This window comes from Meleagris gallopavo, chromosome 14 (genome assembly GCF_000146605.3).
Source record: "Meleagris gallopavo isolate NT-WF06-2002-E0010 breed Aviagen turkey brand Nicholas breeding stock chromosome 14, Turkey_5.1, whole genome shotgun sequence".
In the NCBI taxonomy this organism is placed as follows: Eukaryota; Metazoa; Chordata; class Aves; order Galliformes; family Phasianidae; genus Meleagris; species Meleagris gallopavo.
In genome coordinates, this window is record NC_015024.2 from 15,537,733 (window position 1) to 15,545,232 (window position 7,500).

General features: G+C 42.9%; 1 long non-coding RNA gene across 5 annotated transcripts in view; it reads left to right on the forward strand.

The window, feature by feature from the left end:
• Window positions 1–14: 14 nt before the first annotated feature.
• Window positions 15–7,500, forward strand: part of LOC104913197 — a 55,666-nt gene continuing 48,180 nt past the window's right edge. For 4 of the 5 annotated variants that reach the window (XR_795199.3, XR_004161338.1, XR_795197.3 and 1 more), the window contains exons 1-3: window positions 15–604; window positions 1,365–1,538; window positions 3,679–3,735. This is a non-coding gene — a long non-coding RNA (uncharacterized LOC104913197). Of the gene's footprint in view, window positions 605–1,364; window positions 1,539–2,653; window positions 2,791–3,678; window positions 3,736–7,500 lie in introns of those variants that run through there. The other variant, XR_002119672.2, reaches the window with a different exon arrangement.

Sequence of the window (7,500 nt, forward strand, 5' to 3'; positions counted from 1 at the left end):
GCCCTTCTAGTCACGGAACCGGGCCGAACCAGCCCGTAAACCGTTGACATCACCTCACTAGGACATTTTGACCCAGGTGTCAGCGTGTGTCAGGCTTTGCAGGCTCACAGCCTCAGCTAGAGCTGAGTAGGAAGATGTAGACAGCACCCTCCCACAGCAAGCCAAATTAATCCCTGAGGTTACAGCATTTTACTAAATAGATTCACTGAGCAGGATTTGAAATTATGTCTCAGCTCTCATTGGGGTTGTCAGTTCCCTCACTGCAAAGTTGGCAAAGTCACCCACGTTGGAGGTGGGGGACAGCTACAAAGAAGGATGGTTCGGAAACCTGAGTTCTCATGCTTTTGGAGGCTCAGTTATGGACATGGTATATATAAGTATGGGATTCTCATGCTTTACAGGAATAAATCTACCAGGCTGATAAGGTGCAGCAACTGACAGCATCTAGGAAACATCCCCAGAACACCAAAGAAAATCTGCACTCCTGATTTTGAGAGAGGTTGTGATGCATGGCCCAAAGGAAGCATCCCTGCACCCAAGGAATAAGCCACTGCATTTGCTGACAGTTTACATGGTACACAGGAGGGAACTCTGCCCTGGGCAGGTAAGTCTGGAAGTTTTAATTCTGACTTCTTTCCCCTCTTGACTTTGACTTGATTAAAATCAAACTGAGGTGGCAGGGCCAAGGGATATTAACCTTCACCTTGTGGATTCTGAGCAGATACCTCACCTGGCAATGCCATCACCCACCACTGCATGTACCAGACATATTAAGCAAGCGAACAGCAGCAAGGGAGCAAAATCCACACAGTGTTGGTGCTGTGCAGAGTGGATCTCCTAAAGGGCGAGAACATGGCTGAGAGGCCATGTGACTCTGGGTGAACTGAATCTGCATGTTTTAATTAAAATGGCTATCATCCACATTTTGTTTTCTTTATAAACATTTGCAGAATATCGGTAGCCAATCTAAATGTCTCAGCAGATGAGTACATACTGTACTTTGGATCTTTTTTTCTAGAGTCCTGGAGAAAACATACTAGCTGGAGCCAGCTGATGTGCTCTTCATGGGTCTCAAGGGCAAACTCTTTCAAATTAAGTATGATCTCCACGTTCTTCCAAATTTGTTTTGTGCTCTTTTTTTTTCTTTTTCTCCATCTTTAGAAGTTTATCAGGCCACTCCTGCTCTCTACCATTCTCAGAGACCCCCTCCTTTCCCAGCTCAGGCAGATGCCTGGCTGCCAGGCAAGTTGCAGCTCTACAGGTCTAGCAGTGACTTGAAAAGAACTGTACTTGGGTCCAGAGCAGAGATTTGTGAAGAAGCTCGTTCTCAGCAGGGTTTTCACACTGATGTTTTTCTCTTTCAGATGAGGATTGTCTTGTCCAGACAGACGACAGAATCCGAGAAGTAGCAGGAGCTCTTTGTCATCCTGCTGTGATCTGTGAGGAGAAAGGTGCAGCTGTGAGAGTCCAGGCTATGGCAGCTCTGTTACTGGATTCTGAGCTGCTGCCAGATGATCTCTTGTCTCTTTTAAGTGAAGGTAAATGATTTGAGAAAGCTCTTTTTGCTCATTCTTTGGACAGAGACATTGAGGTTTTGAGTACCACTGCTCTCCATCACTACAAAGACAACATTGCTATTTTAATGAGAAACTTTTGATGACCTACTTTTTTGCTAGCCCTTCTCCAGCCAGCCTGCCATCTTGGTCATCATTCTGGCTGCCTCAGAACCAGACCAGCTAGTGTCAAAGCAGCCTTGGCACCAGGCTACCCAAGGGCTCCTGCCCACCACGCTGAGTGGGAGCATCACCCTTCAGAGACCAGCTTGAAAAGATCCTTGTCTGACATGAGGAGATCACAGCAGAGCCTCCAGCAGCTTTGACATCCTGCCTTGTGGGGGACAAGCTCACTGCTCCACAGGCATATGCCAGCCAAGGCCTTGCCGTTTGTTTTTTATTTTTTTTTTTCTCAAGGCTAATGCAGCAAGAGCAGCCTGATTCACTTTGATGGAGTGGTTAAGTAAGTGGCACAGATTTCACATGTCAGCCGTAGCCTGCCTAATCTCAGAGTTATCCCATAGCAAGTGACTGCTGAGAAGGTTCAGCATCATGCAAGGGCAGCGGATAGTGCAGTTTGAGGCATGTGCTGCTACACTAAGTGTTTTGCTTATCTGGGTTACACTGCCTGGATCCAAAGTTGAAAGGCCTTGTGCATATGCTAAACTGTGGAGACAGACTAGGAACAACCATGGTTTTCTATAAGATCTAAGTTGCATTCATGTATGTGGACCTTCATAGTATTTACTGGTAATTAGTTTTCTATTTTTCCTTTGAAAAATTGTTGCTTTTTTTTTTTAACATAAGGGAAAAAAACCACTCTATCTTTACATTAGTACCTTGGCCTTGTTTTCTAAAATAGTTGAAAAAATGGAATTCATTTAGTATTTAACCAGGATGCTTAGGCTTTAGCAGCGTTTAGTAAACACCTATTTGTTTTAGGTTAGCTCCTACCATGGTGGTATTTGTTTGGACCCTATGAGCATTAATTACCCTTAATGGCCTTAGCCAGCCCCACCTGGTGCTTCCAACCACACCCACGGGCCCAGGAGCCAATTTAAGCACTGCAGGAGGTTCTTATCTCTTTTCTTGAGCTGTATTACAGCCTGCTAGACTGCAGTTTGGTTAAGGACCTGCTGCTTTTAGCCTGCAGACTGATTTCTCAACCTGATCTCATCATGATATTGCCTTGTCACCTGGTTTACCATCTCCAGGACTGCCTGCTTGCATTGCTCAGGTACTGTGGGATGAAGCTGTGGATATTCTGCCTTACTGGTGTACTGTGATATCCGCATTGGCTTTGTATCCCCTAGGGAGCAGTCAGACCTTGCTGTCACAACTGTCTCTACCATCTGGAGAAAGTTGAACCCAACATCACCAGAGTGCTAATTGCTCTGTTGTTTATAGTGAATGGGTTGGGTAAATAACGTAAATGCAAAGATCATCCATAAAAAATGAATACATGATAGAGCAGTGAAAGGGTGGTTATGTTGGTAGTGTTTCAAAACTTTTGCAGTTGGAAGGCAAGTGCTCGTGTGAATAGCTCTTACTGTGCAAAGTTTTTCTAAAGAGTATGTATGAAGGAGGGATGCATAGCTGATGAGGAGGCGAGGTTTGATGATGATACAACTATAGCATCTCGTTATAGAAATGAATGCAGGATTGCTCATGTCACTTGAAGCTGAGTCATTACTATGTCACAATGTCATCAGTAAGGTAACTTGAAATGTAGAAGCCATGAATTGCTTCTGTGAGTAACTCTTTGATCTCTGTTCATTCCCAATACAAGCTTTGTGACTCAGTCCCCGTAGGATACCTTCCTTCTCACACCACTATAAGGGGCCATGTTTTACTGCCTCTGCACTTTCCTTGAAACGAGCCCATCAGTCTAACACTGCCCATCAAAGTCAGTTGCTGAAATCCCTGAAAATTCCCATTATCTTTGGTGCATTCTGCTAGTGATATCCCTTCCTTTCCTATTACTGGGACGTGGAAAGGGTACACAAAGAAGTACCACTGCAACTGTGCTCTTCTGCAGGGGTATGCTGCCTGCTGTTTGATGGCAGACACAAGGCTAAAGAGATTCTAGGTTTGAACTGATACAACTATTTCTCTTATCAAACAGGTGTTTCCATGGCTATACATGCAGTCACAGTAAATCCATGAACCACAGTGCTGTCAGGTAAGGTGTCATACTGGTTACTTTTGTAGGAATGTTCTTTTATGTGGTTTTATGACATGAAGTCTTTGCATCATGACATCACTGTGGCACACCTTGATAGTAGATATTTTCATATTTGCTTCAGATATTTCATATTTCACCATCACTCATCTTCCCCCATGTGTGCATGCACACCTTTACAAGAATGAGAAAATGTTTGTGTGAAGTTATTTAGAAATCTCCAGTGCTGCTAACATAGCAGGGTAGCAAATATTTTTAAAAAGAGACAAACTATTATCCAAAGGATGTTCTTTGTGCCTGATGTTATGGATGAAAATCTTTACATCTATTTAAAATATTTACATCTATTGCATCAGATGTGTTCCTTTTCCCTCATTAGATTTGTGGGTTTTGAGGGCATAGCCATTATTATTTTGGATGAAGTTGTACCTCCATCAATATTCCATGACAGGTTTATTGATAGATGTGGGTGGATATCTTGATTCACCTGAAGAGGGGCAAAAACTGCAGCCATGATTTCTCCACAGGTTTCTCTCCAGTTCTGGTTTTTATATTTGCTAATGGATTCAAGCAGGACAAGGCTAGTCAAGAAAGCTCTTGCTGATGCTGTATGGCCCCGACCCAAAAGCCTCTCTGAAATGGATCAGGACTTCCAATTTCTACTCAGTAAAGAGACTTCCTTTTTTTAGTCACTAAAAGAGTTTTTTCCTGATCAAAAGAATATAAACTCTTGTTTTGGCAGATGTAAAAGCTTTCTCAGCCTTCAGGCTTTCCTAGTATCGAGTCCAATTGCATTAGTTAAATTAGGGTTGTTAACAGAAAAGAAGTAACACATATTTTAAAGTAGTACAAAGTAGGGCAAAACAATAAACTGTTTCTGTACATAAACTAATATTTAAGGAGCACGTACCAAGCAGGCAAAACAAAGCCATAATTGACACCAAAGCAGAACCTCACTATAGTTTTTAGTAAACAAATGAATAGAAACCTTGTGCTTTTGTTGGTTTTTCCTTTTCTGAAATGTTTGGTGTTTTTTGTTAATATTCTTTCCATGATGGTATCTGTGTGAAGATTGGTGATAAAATAAGGCAGATGTACTGACCATGGTTACCAAGGGAGCAGTTTCCTTAGCAATGGCAAAGCAGTTGTCAAAGCAGGCAGTGTTCCTTCTCTCTCATATGTCTTGTTTTTACTAGTTTTGCATAGCTTGGGTACACAAACAGCTAAGCATAAACACCTTTCCCAAATTTCCCTGGAGCAGGCAAGCAAGGCCTGAGTGGGTCATTAGTGAAACAATTCCAACTTGGCTTCATTTTAGAGTCTACCTGAGCCTTTTCTTTTGCTCCATTTTTCTTTTTCCAAGAACATTCACTATCTAAAGAACATGAAAGTCATCCAAATGGAAATGTAACGACATAGCGCACACCCAAATAGAAGGATATGGAGGTGGGTGAGTAGTGTAAAATTGCCACCTGTCCAAAGCACCAGTCCTTTCCTCTTAAGTGTAAAGATGGCAGCTAAAATAATCCCTATAAATAGGCCTTGTAACTGCATACATGAAAAGGTTATTATCTGAGAGTAGCAGCCTGATCCTGCCATGTTTGCCGAGGTGAAGAGTAGATTATGCTGCACTATAACACTTACTGCTCTCCATGGGCACTTCTGGTGGTGGTGATAAGTGTGTCAGGTCCCAGAGCTGCATCCTGAATGGCCCAGCCCTGGCCATTACCCAGCGGGTGGCTGAAGGGTGCATGCAGCCTCACCATGTGCTGTGAGCCTGGGAGCTCTGCGCCCTTGTTGTGCCCTCACTCCTAGGGACAGCAGGGAGGTGAGATGGGCTCGTGCTGTTGCATGGAGGTATCGGGTCTAAAAGGATGGTAGACACCCGCAAGTGCTCGGAAAACCCTCTCTGTAACTTCGGGCACCTTAGTTTGCTCCATGGAGAAATATAACTTTGTGTTTCACCAAACTAGAATTATTCATCTGGAGCAGGATAAGACTGACAATACCACAGCAGTGATGAGAATCTTTCTCATTATGTTTGTAAGTTACATGACTATTTATAATCAAACTGATTAAAAGCTAGCCCAATAATTCAGAGACAGAACTGCACTGCAGTAATGGGTACAAGAGGCACAGTCATTTGAAATGATGGTCAGACTTAGGAAGTATTGTTTTCCTGCATAAATTTCTGATCAAAGACAAATTCATATTAAGAATACATTCTTATATGCATATATTTCCAGGGGACTTTGCAAGCTAGCAAGGGACACATTTTAAATTCATCCATACATCTGTTTTACTGAAAAGCAATATTAACATAACCCTGTGCTATCCATTGGGATAGAGAAAATATTGACTGGACTGCTTTTGGATTAATTTTGGGTTGGAAAATAACACCTTGATGTCATCAATAGGGTCTGTAATTTGAAGCATCATTATTAAACTTGTTTGCTACCAATTGGCATTTAAGGGTTTTCTGATTACTCAGCTACCCTGTATTTCTCAACCTGTGGCTAACGCTCATACATACTTGCTTTCTGACACGCTCTACTCTTTTTGTTCAGGTTGACTGAAATTTAATTAGACACTGTTAAAGAGAAAGTGAGGTGCAGTGTGTGCACATGGAGCAGCTGATTTCTGCTACTCCCCCTGCTCTGCACAGCTTGGTGCTGTGGGGTAGGTTACCGAGCATCATACTCTCCTTGGGCCGTGCACTTCATGGTTACAATATCCACGGTGCAGTGCTTGAGGCAAAGGTAGGAGTTGTCTTCAGCTTTGTTTACCAATACTTCTAGCAGGGACCTGACACCTTAGGAAGGCACAGAAGATGCTGGAAGTGTGATGTTAGATAAAATGTTGCTGGCCTGTGAAGTGTGACTTGTATGCCCTTGCTTAGAGCAGCCAGGCAGGGGTGGGGAGACAGGAGGGGGTGAGTAGCATGGTGCTGTCTATGGATGCTATAAGCAAAAACTGTCTCATTTGCCTTACTGGGAAAGCTGAACAGAAAGGGAGAAAAAAAGGCATGGCGTCTTTCTGAGTAATTTCCTCTACTCCACATCGTGACAGTTTCTGATTCAGAAAATCTCACAGTGCTTGAATTTCATAAATCTGTACAGTCCTCAGGAAAAGTGGTGTGTTTGTATTGAGAAATAGGAGAACGTAGAGGAGACAAAAGTAACGGCCCCAAAAGATAAAATTGTGCCCAAATAATAAAAGAGTTTTTGCCGGAAAGAGCGTGTATCTGTGCATAAAAGGGCAGGAGAGGTCTTATCTATTGTGCTCAATGTATACTTATAAAGATCGTTGGTTTTCTTTAAAAAGAAAAAAAAACTCAGGAGCAAAGGAAGGAAGGCTATAGGAGAACTGACAGTAGATCTAGCTGATAGAAGAATTGTGCAATGGGGAGAGCTCTGAGATTGCTTTATGTAAGGAGGCTACTTTGCAATTTTGCTTGTAGGAGGAACACACCCTGAGGTCAACCACAGCACTGAATCATGTCAAAACCCCTTGCTGTGTACGGCCACCCTTCCATCCCCTACATAGCCCTTTTATCTTCAGAAACAAAGACTAGATGATGAAAAAGCAGAGGTGGTGAGTCACCTCTGAGTGTGGTTTTGCCTCCCAGCCAAAGCCCTGTGACACTTTAATCCCTCAACCCCATAACCACCCTACAATGACCCCCATTTTCCAAAGTGGTAGCTGTGCAATTTGCTGGCCCCTGGCTGAGCTGATTCTTCTTTACCTTTATTGTCCCAGCTACCT